Genomic DNA, 19,518 nt, shown 5'->3' with positions numbered 1-19,518 from the left:
CAAGGAATGCACTTTCTCAGAGAGGGAAAGATTATTAATCACAGTCTCTAATCAGCAACTTGCAGTCTTAAAATCAGTAGTGAACCAGAACAGAAGCAAGGGTATAAAAGGTTAAGATGGCGGGCCTTCCAACTGGCTCCCTATTTAAATGTAGGGTTGCAAAAAACGCTGGGGAAAAATAAGTGAGAATTGCGAATACTTAACATTGCTCTTCCTGTTTAAATGTATTTTTTTTTTTTTTTTTTTTACAGGGGGCAAGCCCCCCACCTGCCGACAAAGCTTACATATACCAAACTCCAAGACTGCCATACCACTGAGAAAAGGGAATATTCAGAGAAATGGCAATGTCAAACTTATATATATGTATGTATGTATATACACATATATATATATATATATATATATATATAAAAGCATAGATTTTCGTTCATTGAACATACCAAGACTCGGCACTACGAGTGCTGACATTTCAAACAGTTACGCTACAAAATCCAGACAGAAAGAAAGAGCATACAGTACACACAATATGGGAGTATAAAGAAGAGTGGCAGCTCGGCTAAAAGGATTAAGGCTATGAACTGGAATCCTTCAATTTCTACTTGTAACGCAGCAAGTTACTTAGCCAAGCAGTGGTACTGGACTTGCCCATGAAAAGGGACACATGTGCAGTGACCTTATCCAGTTAATAAATGCAAAATAAATAAATAGGGGCTGTGGGTAATACAAAAGGGTTGGACTTGCTATGGTTATGAAAAGTTATACAGGAGGAAGGAGAGAATTTAACAAAAAGGTTAAGTACTTAACGTAAGACAGTTGAGACTGTTAAGCTGAACAGTTAGTGAAGAGTGGCAGTCAGAAGATACCCCAAAAAAGGACTCACCAGAACCGTAAGCCTGCCTTTGCCTTGCTGTTAGGATTTAGATTAGATCAGGGACAGCATGCTTTAGTTAGTTAGGAAAGTTTAGTTATGTAGACAGTTTTCCTAAAATGATGGACTTCTGTCCTACAGTTTAATTTTATATTTCTGGTGACTGAATTTTGATATTTACTGAAAGTTATTGATTTACATTTTTTTAATAATCATTTTACTTATTAAACATTTTTCATTACTTGCATTGTGGCTGGACAATCAGTGTTTTTTTAGTTAGAGATTACAGAGTATTTATAGCTGTCTGATATGCCCCAGGTCATCTTGAATGTCTGGCTGCTTCTGGTCATAGCTATCTTTTGATATTTAATTTTTAATAACTGATCATCTTTTGAAGGGCGTGTAGAAATGTCTGACTCTGGTGGCAGCGTTACCATTTGTATTGGGGAGGGGAAACAGCTGGAAATCTGTGTCAAGCTTCCCATACGTGTGTGAAATTTGAATTTATTTTGAGTGCAAGTGAGTTCAGAGGTCTTAAACTGAAACACACTGATGTGTATAATAAGAGATTACAACTGGGGTGGACAGAGGTATACAGTCCAGTCCCAGGAAATGGAGCATGTTCCTGTTGTGCTTTTAAGGGAAATTGTGGAATTTTACTTGTGCGCTCTGTGCTCTGGTGTTTTCTGTGATGCTCCACACTGGAATCAATGGTGAGGATTGAGGCCCGATAATTACTGACCTGGGTTTTAAGTGGGGGATGTCACATATTGGTGGCAGTCTGGTAGGATAGTAACCAGGCATCACAGATTGTACTAATGTGCATCAGAAACTACAGATTCATCAAATAAAAGTTCCTCTAGACCAAATCTGCTGTAAGAAAGCATTTTTTAAAAAGGTTTGAGAGATAGCTATTGCATAGAGTGAGTGTGCTCCAGTGGTAGAAGGAAAATACTTGCTGCATTTTTCATAATAGGACTTAATACAATTGGTCAGCCACCTGGACAAGCTGCATTTATTTTTCTTTTTAAATTCTGGAGCCCAACTTCTTGCAAGAAAATGAGCTACACTATCTGAAGCATACCTTTCAACTGTCCTTGATTTTAACTCAAATTGTAGGTCTATCCCTCTGAATTCCTCTTACAACTGGTGACTGTTGGAGACAAGGTGGTGAATTACACCTAGTTACAGACTTATTTTAGTTCAGAAAATGTATATCCTGTCAATGTCTCAGGTTAATAGTGGTAATATTTTAAGTGTGTCCCCGATTGTCCCAGATTATTTCTGGATTTGTCCCCGAGTCAGTTGAGATTCCTTCTTGAATAGTTGAGAGCTATGATATGAAGTCCTATCTAACAATTTTACACTGCCCAAAGACAATCAAAACTGCCTCTGTACATAAATACAATCAAGTATTGATCTCTGTTACAGGAATTTGGGGAAAAAAGGCTAGTTTACATATCAGTTAAGATTAATTTCAGTTGACACCTTGAGCATCAAAGATGTATTAGTTTTTAGCAAGCTCCAAGGCACAGAGGGACAGACTCTTGACTTGTATTCCAAGAGATTATTAGCAGTGCTGACACTGGAGGAGTCGGGCAGGAAGAAAGAAGGGAGGTGGCTTGCAAACCTCTCCCGAGGAGGATACAGAGGTTTGCAAGTACTCAGAAGCACGCTGGGCAGTGTTATCTTCCTAGTGGAGGCTAGGGAGATCACTGCTCATGCCTCAATGAGAAGGACAAGGCTGTCTGAAGGGTTCCTATTAGAACCAAGAACGCTTGAAATTTCGAATGGCATATGGTCGACACCATATGATCGAAATTTCAAATGTTCGAAGGTTAAACGTAACGGCGCCATTCGGTGCAGAATGGGAGAATTTCCCTTTTGTGTACTGAAGTGTGATCTCGGAGTTGGTACATTTAAGTAGGGGGTGTGGGGGGGGGTGCAGGAGGGCTTGCCCTCCTGTCTGCACCGTTAAGGTAAGTTTTTTAATTATATATTCGAACTTTTAAACTTCGATCGTATGTTGTCGAACATATGGGATTTGAAGTTTAGAAATTTCAAATATATAATACAGACCCTGTCTGAAGGAATATGCCTTGCAGAAATGCTGCAACATCCTCATCCAACAATCTAATGCATACCTCCACCCCAGTACCCTGCCATGCGCATACTGGTAGAGATGGCGAGAAAATAAGGAAAAAACTTGAATCAGCTCTGACAGCTGTCTGAATGATGGTCTTTCTCAGATGACCCTTGCTCCAGTGATGGGGAATGAATGGAATGATTGGCCAGGAGGGGGTTAATGACAGAGTGGTGCAAAAAAGATGCATTAATTCTTAAACATACTCTGACATTATAGAAAACCAAGCAGCAGAAAGTATGGATCAAAAATTCTTCTGGCCCACTTGCACTTATGCATATATTTGCTTTACTGGAGGAATTTACTATCCACAACCAACAATTAGTACAGAAAAAAAAATGTTACATTTGATAAATAAAAGCAAAAGGGCAAGAAATAGGGTAAATATCAATTAAAAACAGAGGAAGCTCCATGGCTCAGCAAGATGGCACTCTAACTGCAACCAAAGCAACAGGTCAACTACCAATCCCTACACTGGAGGAGCCAGGGAGGGGGTGAGAGAGAGAAAGAGAAGCAGCTCAGAGGCACTCTGGGATGTGCAATTTCCCTTGACAGCAATGGGTGAAGTCACTTTAAATGCTTTGGGGCAGGGGTCAGATCTCATGCAAAGAAACTCCCCTTGCTCACACACAGAAAGACACACACACAATATGATGAATGCATGTAGAGAGGTTAGGGATGAAAGAAAGCATAAAAAAAACACAAACCACCCCTGTGGCTGTCTGAATGATGTCTCCTTGCTGGGAAACGAATGGGCCAATATGCCAGGATTAGATGATGCTCAACAGGCAGCAGTGGAAATGCAATAAAAATTTATACAAATAAAGGCCGAGAAAGCCAAACAAGTAAACAGAAAGATGTCAAGTAAAAAAAAAAGGTTGTGAATAACTAGATAATATGGATTCCCGTCGGAAGATCAAAAGCTCAAAAGACTGAAAATCAAAATAGGCTTTTCATCTTCTAACATAAGACTCTGTCTCTTTCTCTCTCTTTATATATATATATATATATATATATATATATATATACACACACATATATATATATATATATATATACATACACACATATATATATACAAACACACACAAAAACCATTAAGAGCTTTACAGAAGAACACAAATCCAAATGTTCCGGGTGCGGAGATAATCTGCAAACAGATGGAGAATGACGAACAGGTAAAGCCTGACAAAACGAAATAAATTTTTTAAATGTGACCTAGGAGTAGAAAGCCTGGAAAGGTGTATATAATGTATCAAACCAGGATGACAAATCCTAAAATTGTTCTCAGAAGAGAGATCAAAAATGAGTAAGAGTAGCCTGGGGCTGCTTCCTTGATGCAAGCAATAGGAAGAGGAAGGTTACTGACAAGAGCATTACAGGGAAAAAGGTAAGGGGGAAGGGCCCATTAGTTAGGGAAAGTTTCAGATGATGGGCCTCCTAATCTCAAATCAGTGGGTTTAAAGGACAAAAAGCTAACATATATGGAAATGGGCAGTGAGACCTGGAAATTCATCATACAGAAAGAGGGCTTCAGCAGTAGTAAAGAAGGTACATGGAAATTGTGAATTGAGACTAGCAACAAAGAATAAAAGGCAAGGTTACAATTTTTTTTTTTTTAATTATGATGCAACAGCCAGCCTGTTATCAAATATAATAACCTCATCTTGTGTCTATAGTAAGATGGATGTTGCTAAGCTTGAAAAACAACCACAGAAAGTCTACTAAGTATCTTAAGGGACACCTGCATCTGGGTTACAATGAAAAACTGTCTATTCTGGGGGTAGCTATTACATTACAAGGAAAACCTCTTTGGGCTTTAAATGTGTATCATACTGATTATTACACAGAACCTTTGTACACTGGTGAACTTTGGCTTCAGGATTTGTCAGAGACTAAGTTGAAGCTCAAGGTACATCAAACTACACTCAAAGTGAGGTGAATTTAAACCAGAGACAAAATGCTGGTTTACAAAGTCCATTGAACATGTCAGAGAAACACACAAATGCAGGTTTTGTAAACTAGAATTGGAAACAGTCACACATTTTGTTGCTGGGTGTGATGCATTAATGGCAGAAGGTATGTATACTGAAAGGCATAATAATGTGGAAAGACTGCTGCAATGGGGATTGCCCAAACATTATAATACTGAACTAGCAGAGCAGCACTAGAAACATGAGCCACAAAAGCAATATAGAAAATTATGCTTATATAACATGGGATCACCCATTACCAACAGTTCAAAAATAGATGCAAGAAACCAAACACAGTAGTCTTCTTTTTGTGGATGATTTAAAACTGTATAGTTAATCAAATCAGGAACTGAAAGCACAAATGCAAGTGGTCAAATCTTTCTCAGATGATCTATGAATATCATCTGGTCTTGATAAATGTGTAAAAGCAACCTTTAAAGCAGGAAAGCTGCAGCACCAAGAAAGTATGTCTGGGACAGGGATGTGATACAAAAGAACTTGAGCAAGAGGCAGTATATAAATATTTAGGAACTGATGAAGGATCATCAATAAAACATGAACAAATGTGAATAAAACTTTGTAAGGAATATTTTAGAAGACTAAAATTAATACTGAAAATGGCTCGACATCTAGGAACAAGTCCATGCTATAAACCAATTTGCTCTTCCTGTTCTAACTTACAGTTTTGGAGTTGCTGACTGCCCCCAAAATGTACTGTATTACTTGGACAGGAAAACAAGAAAAATGCTTCCTGCTTATCAAATGATTTATAAAAGTCAGTGTATACCAAGATTATATACTCCCCGTTTTGAAGGAGGTATGGGCCTCCTCGAAATTGATTAAAAAGTCAAATCAAAAGTAACTTTATTGTCATTTAAATCCACACAAATGTAGATTAAATGAAATTCCGTGCAATCAGCTCATGATGGGACAGAAAAAAATAAATCACAAACATAGAAAGACATGATTTAAAACCACATATAATAATACTACCACTGTCTTATAAATCAGCTCTACACTGAAGTATATAGCTGCATGTATTCACAGAAACACATCCTTGTTAAGACACTAAAAAGACATCTAGCAGCAAGGTTCAAGTCACAGTACTGCATGGGAACCATGTACAACATTATGGCTGAACAATACATAGCACTAGCAGCTGAAGAAATAAATATTACATATACAGAATTATAATATTACATGTCTAGATCTGCAGTCGTAAGACTGGACACACATTTGCTGACTTCACAAGATCCAAACATAGAGAAAGTTTTAAAGCATGAGGACAAGTCGTCTATGATGACTTCCCTGCTTAGTTTGGCAGAAGCATATCTGTGTCAAGAGGGAATGGAAATCAGACCAGAAGCAGATAAAAATCAGGCAGACACTGAATGTGTCAAAAAAACAAAAGAAAGAATATAAGGTGAAAGATCAGATGAGAAAGCAAGAAATGTAGAAAATGCATAAATATAGTTGCAAGTACAGAAAACACCTGGAACAACCACATGTCAATACGGATTTAACTTGGGAATGGTTAAGGAAATGTGAATTTAAACCACAAGATTAAAGATTAATATTAAAGGCCCAGGACTCTGCACTACTTGCATGTTGGTTTATAATGTCCATCGAACATGCAGGAGAAACAGATAAATGCCAAGTTTTGTAAAGCAGAATTGGAAACAGACACCTTGTTACTGGGTGTGAAACACTATTGGCAGAAGGCCTGTATACTGAAAAGCATAGTAATGTAGCAAGACTGTTGCACTGCAGACTGTGCAATATACTGCAGTAGCTAAGAAGCATTGGAAACATGAGCCATAAAGCAATACAGAAAATGTTTTTATCATATGGAATCACCCATTAACAACAGTTCAAAAAATAGGTGCGAGAAAACCAGATATAGTAGTTCAGGAAAAGAAGGCAAAAGTAGCATTGATCACTGAAATTGCTACACCCAGTGATTACAGTGTCTAACATACAGAGAGAGACAGTCATAAAATGCCAGGATCTGCAGGCAGAAACAAGGGTAATGTGGAAGATGGATACCCAGACAGTTCTGATAGCAGTAGAGGCAATGGATCTCATTAAAAAAATAATTTATAGTCATTTTTAGATGTGTTACCGATACATTTAACTCTGTATGAATTGCAGAAAGAGTAAATTTTGGGTACACTGCAGGTGCTGCGGAGAGCACATTTGGCTAACATCAAAGAATAAAACAATATTAATTTCATGAACTTTAATAATACTTTGACTTAGGAATGGGGGCCATTCTCATCATGGTATTAGAAACCCAAAAGACTTGGAGATATTAAACTGAGGAAAATTTATTACCCAGGCTATCACTATCCTTGGAACAAGATTAGAAAAGTACTGAGGTTTTTCTACACCATTTCACCTTTTACATCTGCTCCTGACGCATAGATTGGGTGGTAAAAGAATGTTTCATACATACCATAATAATAGATCTACATTACTATGGTGTATCTTCATCAAACTAGTAGTACTAAGGCCAAATATGGCACCTCAAACTTTCCCAGTCTTTAAATTCTCTCCTTTACCCAGAGTGCTTTCCTCCTCTAGATCTCCAGTATGCCATTCAAAAACAGTGCACAAAGAGAAATCAATAAACACTCGAAAAAACATATTGCACACGACAAAATAAAAACATGTTAGACCACCTAAATCTCATCCACCTGGGGAAGGGGGAAGGCAAATTAAAGATGGACCACAATAGTGTAGACAGTACAGGTGTGTAAGAAAGTACAGTTGTGTACAGTTACCATAAATGTAGATGTTCAAGTGTATTCACTGTTGCAGTCATCACTTTTGGGTTATCCCTGCCAGAGTAGCCCTCCACCGGCCAGAATACCAGAGGTTTGCTGTCACTTCAGGACTGACGTCAGGTCGTCAGTAGTATAAAGTAAGGCAGCCAACGCCATTATATCAGGAGCCCCCAAGTGGGAGACAGGTTATGGTGGAAGAACCTCACCAGTAGAAAGTAAATACCAAAATGTTCCTTGTACGGCTAGAGAGAAGAAGAGAGGGATGGAGGGAGGGAAGCCAGGACTGCAACAGTGAATACACTCGAACATCTACATTTATGGTAAGTGTACACAACTGTACTATGTTCTTCGTGTTTCACTGTTGCAGTCGTCACATTTGGGTTGATTCCCAAAGTTGAGGAAAAGGGTGGAGGCAGTCAAGGAGACTAGGGGCTGGCTAGGATGTCCTGCAAGACTGCAGTGGCAAAGCCTGCTCTGGATTTGGAGAAGATAGGCAGGTGGTAATGCTTGGTGAAAGTGTGAACAGATGTTAAGGTGGCAGCCTCCAGGATGTCCCTGGTGGGGACTCCTCTGAGGAAAGCCGCAGAAGTGGAGTGAGTCCTGATCCCCCTTAGGGGGAGGTTTTCCATGTTGCTTGTAATAGAAATGGATGCAGTGTGCTATCCATTTGGAAACTGATTGTTTGGAGATGGCTTTGCCCTCTGCCCCTGCAGCAAAGCTAACCAGTAATTGATCAGACTTTCTGAATGATTTAGTCTGTCTAGATAGACTCTGAGCTGTCTGTGCACATCTAGAGAGTGCAGGATCCTTTCCCCCTTGTTTTGTGGGTTAGAGAAAAAGGTGGGCAAATGAATGGATTAGTTGAGAGCCACAATGGACACCACTTTGGGCATGAAGGATGGGTTAGTCCTGAGGAAAACCTTGTCAGCATGGAAGATGATGAGGGGCTCCACAGCCATGAGTGCTTGTAGCTTGGAGACTCTTCTGGCTAAAGTGATGGCCAGAAGAAAAGCTGTCTTCCAGGAGAGAAATTTTGACTCTGCTGAAGATGCTGGTTTAAAGGGTGGCAGGGTGAGCTTTTCCAACACAATGTTAAGGTCCCAAGGTGGGGTGGGTGCTCTTCTGGGTGGCCTCAAGTTGCTAGCCCCTCTTAGGGATTGTTTGATCAGAGGGTGTGAGAAAAGGGGCTGCTCAATGTGGAAATGAGCAGAGATAGCAGGGGCATGAATTTTAATAGAGGAAAAAGAGAGACCAGTGTGTAGCAGGTCAGCTAGGTAATCCAGGATGAGGGGTGGGGAGGGCTGTGCCGTATCAGCTCCCTTAGCCTGAATCCAGGTGCAGAACCTTTTCCATTTGTCAGCATAAGACTTTCTAGCGCTAGGGCATCTGGCCTCACATATAACATCTAGAACCTGTTTACTGAAGTTAGCAAGATTGATCAGTGATCAGGGAATAAGCCAGGCTGCCAAATTGAGGGTCTACAATTGGGGATGCATGAATTCTCCTTCTCTCTGGGTCAGGAGGGTTGGGGTCTGACTGAGATGCCATGGTGGCAGTGGGGACAGGCTGTGCAGCAGTGGGTTCCAGTGCTGGCGAGGCCAGTCTGGAGCAATAAGAATTGTCCTTGGTTTTTCCTCCCTTATTTTGAGCAGTACCCTGGTGATGAGAGGTAGTGGAGGAAATGCATAGTCCGATAGATTGACCCAGGGGAAGGATAGGGCATCCACTTTCCAAGCCATGAAGTGATGCTCCCTGGTGCAAAACTTGCTGAGCTGATGGTTGATGTGGAAGGCAAAGAGGTTGACCTTCAGGGTGCCCCATTTCTGAGTTATTAGGGTGAAGGTTCTTTTGTTTGGCTGACACCTGTGTGGGTCCAGAAGATTTCAGCTTAAGTGGCCTACCAGAGAGTTTAAAGAACCTGTCAGGAATTGTGCTAACAGGTGGAGTTGCATGGCAGAGGCTGTGTGCCAAAGGGTCATGGCCAGCCTGCATAGAGGGTAGGAGTGAATCCCTCCCTGCTTGTTGATATACCACATCACAGTGGAGTTGTCTGTTTTGATCAGGAGAGCCTTTGGAGAGAGGAGGAGCCTGAAAGCAAAGCTGTCAATGAATGCTGGACAGCTAACATCTCTTTCTGGTTGATGTCCAGATGGATTTGCTGTGGGTTTCACTGGCCCTGTATGCACCTGCTGTCCAGGTGTGCACCCCAGGCATAGTCTGATGCGTCTGTGGTGAGGGTCTGGGTGGCAGGGGGTGGTGAGAAAGGTAGTCCCTTGTTGTGGGAGCATGCTGCTGCCCACTAAAGAAAATCTTTCCTTAGGCACGGTATCATTGGTATGAGTTTCCAGGTCGACAGTGTTGACACCAAAAGCTTTTTACGTACCACTGAAGTTTCCTCATATGGAATGAGTACAATGCAAAATGCCATGAACCCCAGAGCTTGCAGGATTTTCCTTGCAGATAACTGGGGTCTGGGTGGCTACTTGAGAGGAGGAGGCTGTCAGGTAAGTTTGCTTTTCTGGTGCAAGGAATGCCATCTGGGATGCTGTGTCCAGGTTTGCTCCCAGAAATATAATCCTTTGTGTGGGTAACTAGCTTGTATTTCTTTTCGTTGATAGTGTACCCTAGGGAGGTCAGTAGGGACTTTACAAAAGGCCAGGTGGTTGAGCAGCTTTTCCTGTCTGCCTGAATTAGGCTGTCGTCTAAGTATGGGTAAATTTGGATATTCCTTTGTCTGCAAAAGGCAATGGCGGGAGCCAGACATTTTGTGAAAAATCTAGGAGCAGTAGATAAGCCAAAGGGAAGTGCAGAGAACTGAAAGTCCAGGGATCCTGCCCTGAAATGTAGATATTTCCTGCATGATTACCTGATAGGGATGTAGAGGTAGGCCTCTCTTAGGTCTAGGGTGGCTAGCCAAGCACCCTTGGAAAGCATGGGGAGCAGTTGCTGGAGGGTGAGCATCTTGAATTTTGGTATCACCAGGAAGGTATTTAGAATGGACAGACTGAGGATGGGGCAAGCCAGGTGCCCTCTTTTCTGGGTACCAGAAATGGTCTGAAGTGGAAACCTTGGCCCATCTGTTCTGCAGGAACATGCTCTATTGCCCTTACAGAGAGCAGGGAAAGGACATGTTTTTTTTCACCTCTGCCTACTGGTTTGGAGGTAGATCTGGGAACCCTTTTGGGATTGGAAGAGTGTGGAAAGAAAAATTGCATCCCTGGGACACTATGTTGAGTATCCAGCGGTTGTTGGTAATGGTGGCCCAGGTGCTTGCATGAAAGGAGAGTTTTCCCCCCTAGGGGTAAGTGGCTTTGGGCAGAGGGAGGGGGAGGACAGTCACAGAGTTCTTACCATGAGGGGGTGGCTTAGAACTCCCTGGTTTTGAAGTGGAGGAATTCCACTGTTTAAATCTTTGCATTCCCTGTTGCTGCTGTCTGGGGGGTCTGCTTCCCTGGGGTCTGGGCTGAACTGACCTGGTGGGAGAAGGAAAGGACCAGTACTTGGAGGGGCAATGCCTGCTGAACCTTGGTGGCTGGACCTGTAGGAAATCCTCAACAATCTGCATAGATTTAGCTTTTTCTTCCATCTTTTTTAAGATGTCCTCTGCCTTAGTGCCAAATAAGTTGTCTTTGTGCAAGGGTGCATCCAATAATTTTGATTTAACATGGTCTTGCAAGGGCTGTTCCTTAAGCCATGCATGTCTTCTAAGGACAGAACAGGTGTCTGCTGCCCTGCAAGAAGCTTCTGGGGTGTCAGAACCACAGTGTAAGGTGTGCTTAGTCACTTCACTTGCAGAATGCATTAACTCTTGTAACTCTATTTTCTGCACAAGCAGTAAAGGAAGACACTTTTTTGTTTGAGGAGTTCCATGGTATGTTGCTGAAATTTTAAAATATGGAACTGGCAATTTAGTCCTCTGATAGCAAAAGTAGCAGAGGTGTATACTTTTTTACCCCATCTGTCTAGTAGTGCTCGGGAATCCCTATCTGAGGGGGGTGGGATTCTTAGCAGAGGTTCCTTTAGGCCCTTGAGAAATTACCTCAGGGTCAGCAGTAGGGGTTTTGAAAAGAAATTTGTGGGCGTCAGGGACTATGTAATACCTGTCAGGTTTTCTGGGTGCAGGTGGGAGGGTGTCAGGAGTCACACTGGATTCCAGGAAAACATTGTCCACAACATCCAGGGCTGGGGGAATGGCCAGGGGTCTGTGCTGTGGAAGATCTAAGAATTCTCTGAATAATTTTTTAGACTGAAGGTAGTCCTGACATTCCCATTGAAAATGCTCCCTTAAGGTATGAAGGGACTCCCCAAAGGAAAAGTCCTCGGGTGGAGAGGCTGAAGAAATGGAATCCTCTGCATCAGAATCCTCATAAGCAGAGAGGGGTTGTATGTCTTCATATTCAGATGGATCAGAGTCATCAGACTCCTGTTCACACAAAACTACTGGGGACAGATCTCTCTGTTTTGGAAGGGGTAGCTTGGTTTCCCCTGATCAGCATAATGTCTTCCACCATTTTAAGCATCCGAGACTGAGGCAAGGAAGCAGGTGCCCGAGATTGGGTCATCGGTTTCTTGGGTGTGGTTCATACCCTGAGCCTTAGAAAAGTACAGTTGTGTACACTTACCATAAATGTAGATGTTCGAGTGTATTCACTGTTGCAGTCATTACATTTGGGTAATCTGCTGGCAGGTTGCCCTCAGTCGGCCTGATTAAAAAAGTGTTGGGTCCTTCGTCAGTTGCTGTCCCTTCTTCCATGACGTCAAGTCGTCAGGGGTATAAGCAGCCGACGCCATTACATCAGTTTTTCTTGCCCCAGATGTCAGGTGCCCCCCAAATGGGGAGCAAAATATATAAATAATTTAAAACACAAAAATATATACTTCCAAACAAAAGCAAATACACCAAAAAGGCTTTTAAGTGTAGTAAAATAAAGGAGAGGCATTGTAAGAAAAAACAGGGGGCTGGAGGGAGGGTAACCGGGACTGCAACAGTGAATATGCTCGAACATCTACATTTATGGTAAGTGTACACAACTGCACTATGTTCTTCGTGTTTCACTGTTGCAGTCATTACATTTGGGTAGATTCCCAAAGCTAAGGTTGGGAGGATGGATTTATACAGTATTAGGACCGGCTATAAGGCCCTGCAAAACAGCAGTGGCAAAGCCAGCTCTGGATTTAGAGAAAATTGGTAAATGATGGTGCTTGGTGAAAGTATGAACTGAACTCCAGGTAGCAGCTTCTAGAATATCCCTAGTAGGAACACCTCTGAGAAAGGCTGTAGAAGTAGATGCAACCCTGGTGGAATGGGATCTGATCCCCTGGGGGATAGGTTTTCCATGGTGCTTATAGCAGAAATAAATACAATGGCTTATCCATTTGGAAATGGTTTGCTTTGAAATAGCCTTTCCCCCTGCCCCTGCAGCAAATGCTACCAGCAGTTGTTCAGATTTTCTTCGAGATTTAGTCCTGTCCAAGTAAAATCTAAGTTGTCTGTGTACATCCAATGAATGCAGTATCCGCTCCACCTTGGAATGGGATGATTAAGAGCCACACTGGATACCACCTTGGGCATGAAGGACGGGTTGGTTCTGAGTGACACCCTGGCCGCATGAAAGATGATGAAAGGCTCCACTGCCATAAGGGCCTGTAATTCAGAAATCATTCTAGCCGAAGTGATCGCTAAAAGTAAGTTTGTTTTCCAGGAAAGAAATTTTAAATCTGCAGTAGCAGCTGGCTCGAAAGGAGGTTGAGTGAGTTTCTCCAATACAAAGTTAAGGTCTCAGGCAGGGGTTGGAGCTCTTCTGGATGGCCTTAAGTTTTTGGCCCCTCTGAGATACTGCTTTAGCAGAGGATTAGGGAAGAGGGGGGGTTCTGTGTTGTAATGAGCAGAAATGGCTGAGGCATGAATCTTTATGGAAGAAAAAGATAGGCCCTTGTGAAGCATCATCTCAGTTAAGTATTGCAAAATCTGAGGTAAATTGGGCACTGCTGTGCTCATCCCATGAGATTGATTCCAGGCACAGAATCTTTTCCATTTGTCAGCATAAGATTTTCTAGTACTAGGTCTTCCCACCTCCAAAATGACATCCATTCACAGGTTTGCTAAGGGATGCTAAGGGGGAATTTAAGTGATTAGCCAAACTGCAAGATTCAATGTTTGGAGCTGAGGGTGCAGAATTTGGTTGTTCTGCTGAAACAGTAAGGAAGGTGTCTGAGGCAGATGCCATGAAGAAATTTGTGACAGACTGCGTAGGAGTGGGTACCAGTGTTGGCGAGGCCAGTCTGGAGCAAGCAAAATCATTTTTGGTTTGTCCTGTTTGACTTGGAGAGCAAAGGCAGAGGGGGAAAGGCATAGACTGATTGGTTTTCCCAGCTGAAGGACAGAGCATCCACTTTCCAGGCTTTTTTGTGAGTTCTTGTGCAAAATTTGTCCATCTGGTAGTTCTGAGGTGAGGCAAAAAGATCTACGTCTGGGCTCCCCCATTTGTGTGTCAACATGTTGAAAATCTGTGGTACCAGTTTCCATTCGTGTGGGTCCATGAGATGTCTGCTTAGTTCGTCTGCCAAAATATTCAGCTTTCCTGGCAGGAATTGAGCTTGTAGTTGTACTTGATAGCTGAAGGCCGTGTTCCACAATACCATGGCTTGTCTGCAGACGGGGTAGGAATGTGTATCCCCCTGCTTGTTTATGTACCACAGAACTGTGGTGTTGTCCGTCTTCACCATTAGTTGCCCTGGATGAAGGTAGTCCTTGAAGGTTGCCGGTGCATTCTGTACAGCTAGCATTTCTTTTTGATTGACATGAAGGTGCATTTGATTCGGGCTCTATTTGCCCTGAATGCATTTCCCTGCCAGATGAGCCCCCCCATGCATAGTCTGATGCATCTGTAGTTAGAGTTTGGGCCGCAGGGGGTGGTGTGAATGGCAGTCCCTTGTTTTGGTGGCAGGCCTCTGCCCACCATAGGAGCTCTAGTTGCAGGCAAGGTATGATAGGAATCATTGTTTCCAGGCTGTGACAATGCTGACTCCATAAACTTTTTAAGTGCCACTGAAGTTTCCTCATATGCAGTCTTGCATATGGAATTAGAAGAATGAAGGAGGCCACGAACCCCCAAGGCTTGCAGTATTTGTCTTGCAGATAGCAGGGTTTTCGTGGCCACCTGTTTGAAGTAAGTCACCAACTGAATTTGCTTTTCTGGCGTAAGGAAAGCCATCTGGGCAGTTGTATTCAAGCTTGCACCCAGGAATGTAATTTTTTTGAGAGGGAACTAGTTGTGATTTCTTTTCGTTTATGGTGTACCCTAGACAAGTTAGAACCCTTTTTACAAACGCCAGATGTTTTAGAAGAATGGCCTTGTTGTCTGCCTGAATTAGACAATTGTCCAGGTATGGATATATTTGAATATTTCTTTGCCTGCAAAATGCAATTACTGGAGCCAGGCACTTTGTAAAGTCCCTGGGCACAGTAGATAAACCAAAGGGCAGTGCAGAGAACTGATAATGCAAGTAGCCTGCTTTGAAGCAGAGGTGTCTTCTGCAAGATTCCCTGACTGGGATATGCAGGTAAACCTCTTTTAGATCTAGAGTTGCCAACCAGGCATCTTTGCCTAGCATAGGAAGTAACTGGTGAAGAATCAGCATCTTGAATTTTGGAATGTCCAGAAAGGTGTTTAGAATAGACAGGTCCAGAATAGGACGCCATGATTTGTCTTTTCTGGGTATCAGGAAAAGTCTGGAATAGAAACCTTGTCCCTTTTCCTCTTCTGGTACTAGTTGAATAGACCCCATGTTTAAGAGGGAAAGTACTTGTTTCTGAGCTTCTGCCCACTGATTTGGGGGCAGGTCTGGCCATCTGTTTGGAGTTGGCAAAGTGTGGAAATGAAATCTGTATCCCTGGGACACTATTTAAAACCCATTTTTCTTGGGTTATAATTTGCCAATTTTTTTGCATGAAGTGCCAGTTTCCCCCCCAAAGGGGTGGCTAAAAGGTAACTGCTTGGTAATTCTAAAGGAAAGTAATTGAGACTGTTTACCATAGGAAGGTGTCTTGTTGTTTCCAGATTTGGAAGAGGAGGCACCCCATTGCTTAGTTCTGAAAGTCCCTTGGGACTGAAACCTGGTGCTTTTGGAATGTTTGGGTTTGGCTTGAGTGTCTCAGGAAGGAACTGGAAAGGACCAGTTCTTAGTAGGCCAGTGCCTTCTAAAACTTGGAGGTTGTACTTGTAAGAAATCTTTCACAATTTGCATAGATTTAGCTTTATCTTCCATCTTTTTTAGAACTACTTCAGCCTTATTGCCAAACAGACGGTCCTGCTGCAAAGGAGCATCCAACAATTTTGCTTTAACATGATCAGGCAGAGATTGCTCCTTAAGCCAAGCATGCCTTCTAAGCACCGACCCAGTAACAGTAGTCCTGCAAGAGGCCTCCAAAGAATCAAAACCACATTGCAAAGTATGTTTTCCACCTTGTTCAGCTGAATGCAATAAATCCTGTAAATCTTTATTTTCCACACAGTCAAAAATCAACATAATTTTCTGTTTAAGCAGTCCCACGATATGCTGCTGATATTTTAGCATATGGAATTGACACTTTACAGCCCTGATTGCCAATGTTGCAGAAGTATAAACCTCTTTACCCAATCTATCCAGCACCCTGCAGTCTCTATCAGAAGGGGTAGGATTTTTAGCAGTAGAAGCCTTAATGCCCTTGGGCCCCTGAGAAATGTTTTCAGGGACCGCAACAGGATTTTTGAAAATGAATTTGTGGGAGTCTGAAACGCTGTAGTATCTGTCTGGCGAACATGGGGCCGGAGGCACAGAATCAGGGGTCATACTGGATTCTGAAAAAAACATCAACAATGTCTAGTACAGGAGGTATAGTTAAAGGCCTATGCTGAGGAAGAAGAAGAAGAAAATCCCTAAGCCTCTTTTTGGATTCAGAAAAATCCTGACTTTCGCAGTGGAAATGCTCCCTTAAGGTATGTAAAGTTTCCTCAAAAGAAAAATCCTCAGGGGGAGAAGCAGAATGAATGGAATCCTCTGCATCAGAGTCCTCATAAGTAGGTATGGACAAATCCTGTTCATCAGAAGAGTCAGAAGAAACAGAGTCCTGTTCAGAAGAGTCATAGTCTAGTTCAGCCCTAGGCCTCTTAGAAAGGGGGGGGGGGGTTGACTACCCCTGATTAAAGTAATTAAATCTTCAGCCATTTTGATCATTTGCTTTTTAGGCATAGGGGCCTGAACATGCGGCCTGGGCGTCGTTTTTTTAGACCTAGATCGAGATTTTGGCCTCAATATCAAAGGTGGGGTCAGTTTAATATACAAATCTGTAGGCCTGAATACACCCTCGGAAGCCGGTGCCTGCACAGCAACTCCGGACCCATCCAAGGTAGAGACATCCGTGGGTTCCATAGGTGAAGCATCTCGCGGCATACCAGACTCTGAATGGGTCTCAGTAGAGGCCTGCGAATCAGAAGTAGCGGGTATCAGGTGCTGCGAAAGCGCCTCACTGAGTACTGCCGAACTGGCAACTGGCTTAGGAGAAGCGTTGTTGGCCGTTTTGGACCTCAACAGCCTGTCTCTGTCTTTTTCTTTGCGTTTTTTCAGTATTCCGGTAGTCAGATTGCTAACAGATGTCATTTCTGGATAATTAAACCGAGAACCAAAATATTTAGAAGCAAAAATGTACAGACGACGGAGAGTGCGCTGATTAAATAAAACACAAAACCGACAACAAGGTACATCGTGGTCAGGGCCTAGGCAAGAAATACAGTACAAATGGAAATCCTTATGAGGTATTTGCTTCCCACAAGTAATACAATTATTAACTTTTACTGACATTGGTAAGGAGCAAAAAAAAGTTTCCCCAATGGGGTACTTAGCTTTTTAGTTGAAGACTTTGGTTCTGAAACTCGAAAAAGAAAATTTCAGGAGTCGGCCGACTGGCACTTGCGAACTGCTTCTGCTTCGGGCACCGCGCGGCAATAAAGACTGATGTAATGGCGTCGGCTGCATGTTTTATACCCCTGATGACCTGACGTCATGGAAGGAGGGACAGCAACCGATGCAAGACCCAAGACTTTGTTAATCAGGCCGAATGAGGGCAACCTGCCAGCAGATTACCCAAATGTAATGACTGCAACAGTGAAACACGAAGAACATCTCGGAAGTTTTCAAAGAAGGGTAGATGTGAAAGAAGTCATCGGTTTGTGTTGAGAATCGGTAGTGCAAAGTACTTCCTTGGAAGCCGGTGCCTGCACAGCGACTCTGGACCCATCCAAGGATGAGACAACCGCAGGATCCTTAGTCAAAGATGACGACCTGATGTCAGTCCTGAAGCGACAGCAACCAACGCAGAAATACTAAGCCTCTGATATTCAGGCTGGCTGAGGGCTACCCTGGCAGGAATAACCCAAATGTGATGACTGCAACAGTGAAACACGAAGAACATTTTACCATAACAGCAGATGTCCCGTCACTGCTGCAATACTCCTAACACATGGGTTATTAGTGCTGTCATCCAACCAGGGAACCAAAGCTTTACCTTACCAGAACTGCACACACTGCATGCGACTTCAGCTCATAAGCATATGAGTATATAGGCAAACACACGAGTGTAATTCCTCAGACTGAGACATATAAGACTGGTCAGCAAGGGGGGGCATGGTATGAAGTCATAAGAAAGTCCCCACTGTTCTTGGGTTTTCCCCAGGGGATAGGAACTGAAGGAAAAAGGAGAAAGATGATGATAAAAATAAAGGCTGGAAGGAGGGTGGGAAGGAATATTAAAACAGCAATCAATAGGACATCTACTGTTATAGTAAGCTCTACTCAGCTATACTATGGCCGGACTGAAATCATTGTTGCAGGCATTCCTAACACATGGGTGACTCCCAGAAGTAAAGAGAAAGTAAGGGAGGTTGGTCAGAAAGCAGTAAAACAGTCCTAGCGGCCAGAAAGGACTGATCTAGTAAAAGCAGTTCTGCACCTTGAACATGCATTAGCTTCTAGCATGGACCTAGCATCCCCTCCTTTGTAGAAAGTTCCTGAGTCTGCTACAGCTCTGGTAGAGTAAGTTTGAGGGTATAAGGGCAAAAACTTGCCATGTAGAGTGTAACAAAATGAGATGGCCTTAAGAGATCAAGCTTGCAATGGCTTGTTTGGACACAGTTTCTTTCTATGATCTAATCTAAGCAAACCAAACAGTTGATCAGATTTTCAAATGGATTTTGTTTTGTCCAAACAGAATCTTGGCTGCCTGTGAATGTCCAGAGAATGCAGTATCCTTCCCCCCAATTCTGTGGGTTGAGAAAGAATGTAGGGAGGTTTATGGACTGACTGAGGGATAGCTTGTTCACTATCTTATGCATAAATGAAGGATTAGTCCTAAAGGGTCAATTCTGTCTTTGTGAAAAATAAGAAATGGCGGAGAGAGAGCACAAGTGCCTGAAGCTCCAAAACTCTCCTAACTGAAGTCAGGGCCAGAAGAATAGTTTTCCAAGTGCAGAGTTAGACGTTTGCTGATTTTGCAAGGTAAGCTTCTCCAGCACTAAGTTGAGGTCCCAAGTAGGGCTAATGGGGTTTCTAGGTGGCCTCAGATGCAATAGCTCGATCTCAGATCTAGACATAAGTAGGGGAGTCAGAAGCAAACAAATGGAGATTGCTGACAGGTGAGTTTTGGATGGAAGAATAGGCCAGACTGGCATGTAAGAATTCACACATTTCAGAATGTAAGGTACCACAAATTGG

At 42.6% G+C, this 19,518-nt stretch overlaps 1 protein-coding gene across 1 annotated transcript in view; it reads right to left on the bottom strand.

Annotated features, from left to right (window-relative positions):
- Positions 1–19,518, bottom strand: part of LOC122795951 (transcription factor TFIIIB component B'' homolog) — a 266,341-nt gene that overhangs the window by 111,218 nt on the left and 135,605 nt on the right. The window lies entirely within an intron of this gene.

This window comes from Protopterus annectens, chromosome 2.part2 (assembly GCF_019279795.1).
Source record: "Protopterus annectens isolate FY-2018-M chromosome 2.part2, PAN1.0, whole genome shotgun sequence".
NCBI lineage: Eukaryota > Metazoa > Chordata > Ceratodontiformes > Protopteridae > Protopterus > Protopterus annectens.
The sequence above is the reverse complement of the archived record's forward strand: the minus strand, read 5'-3'. Positions and strand labels throughout refer to the sequence as shown.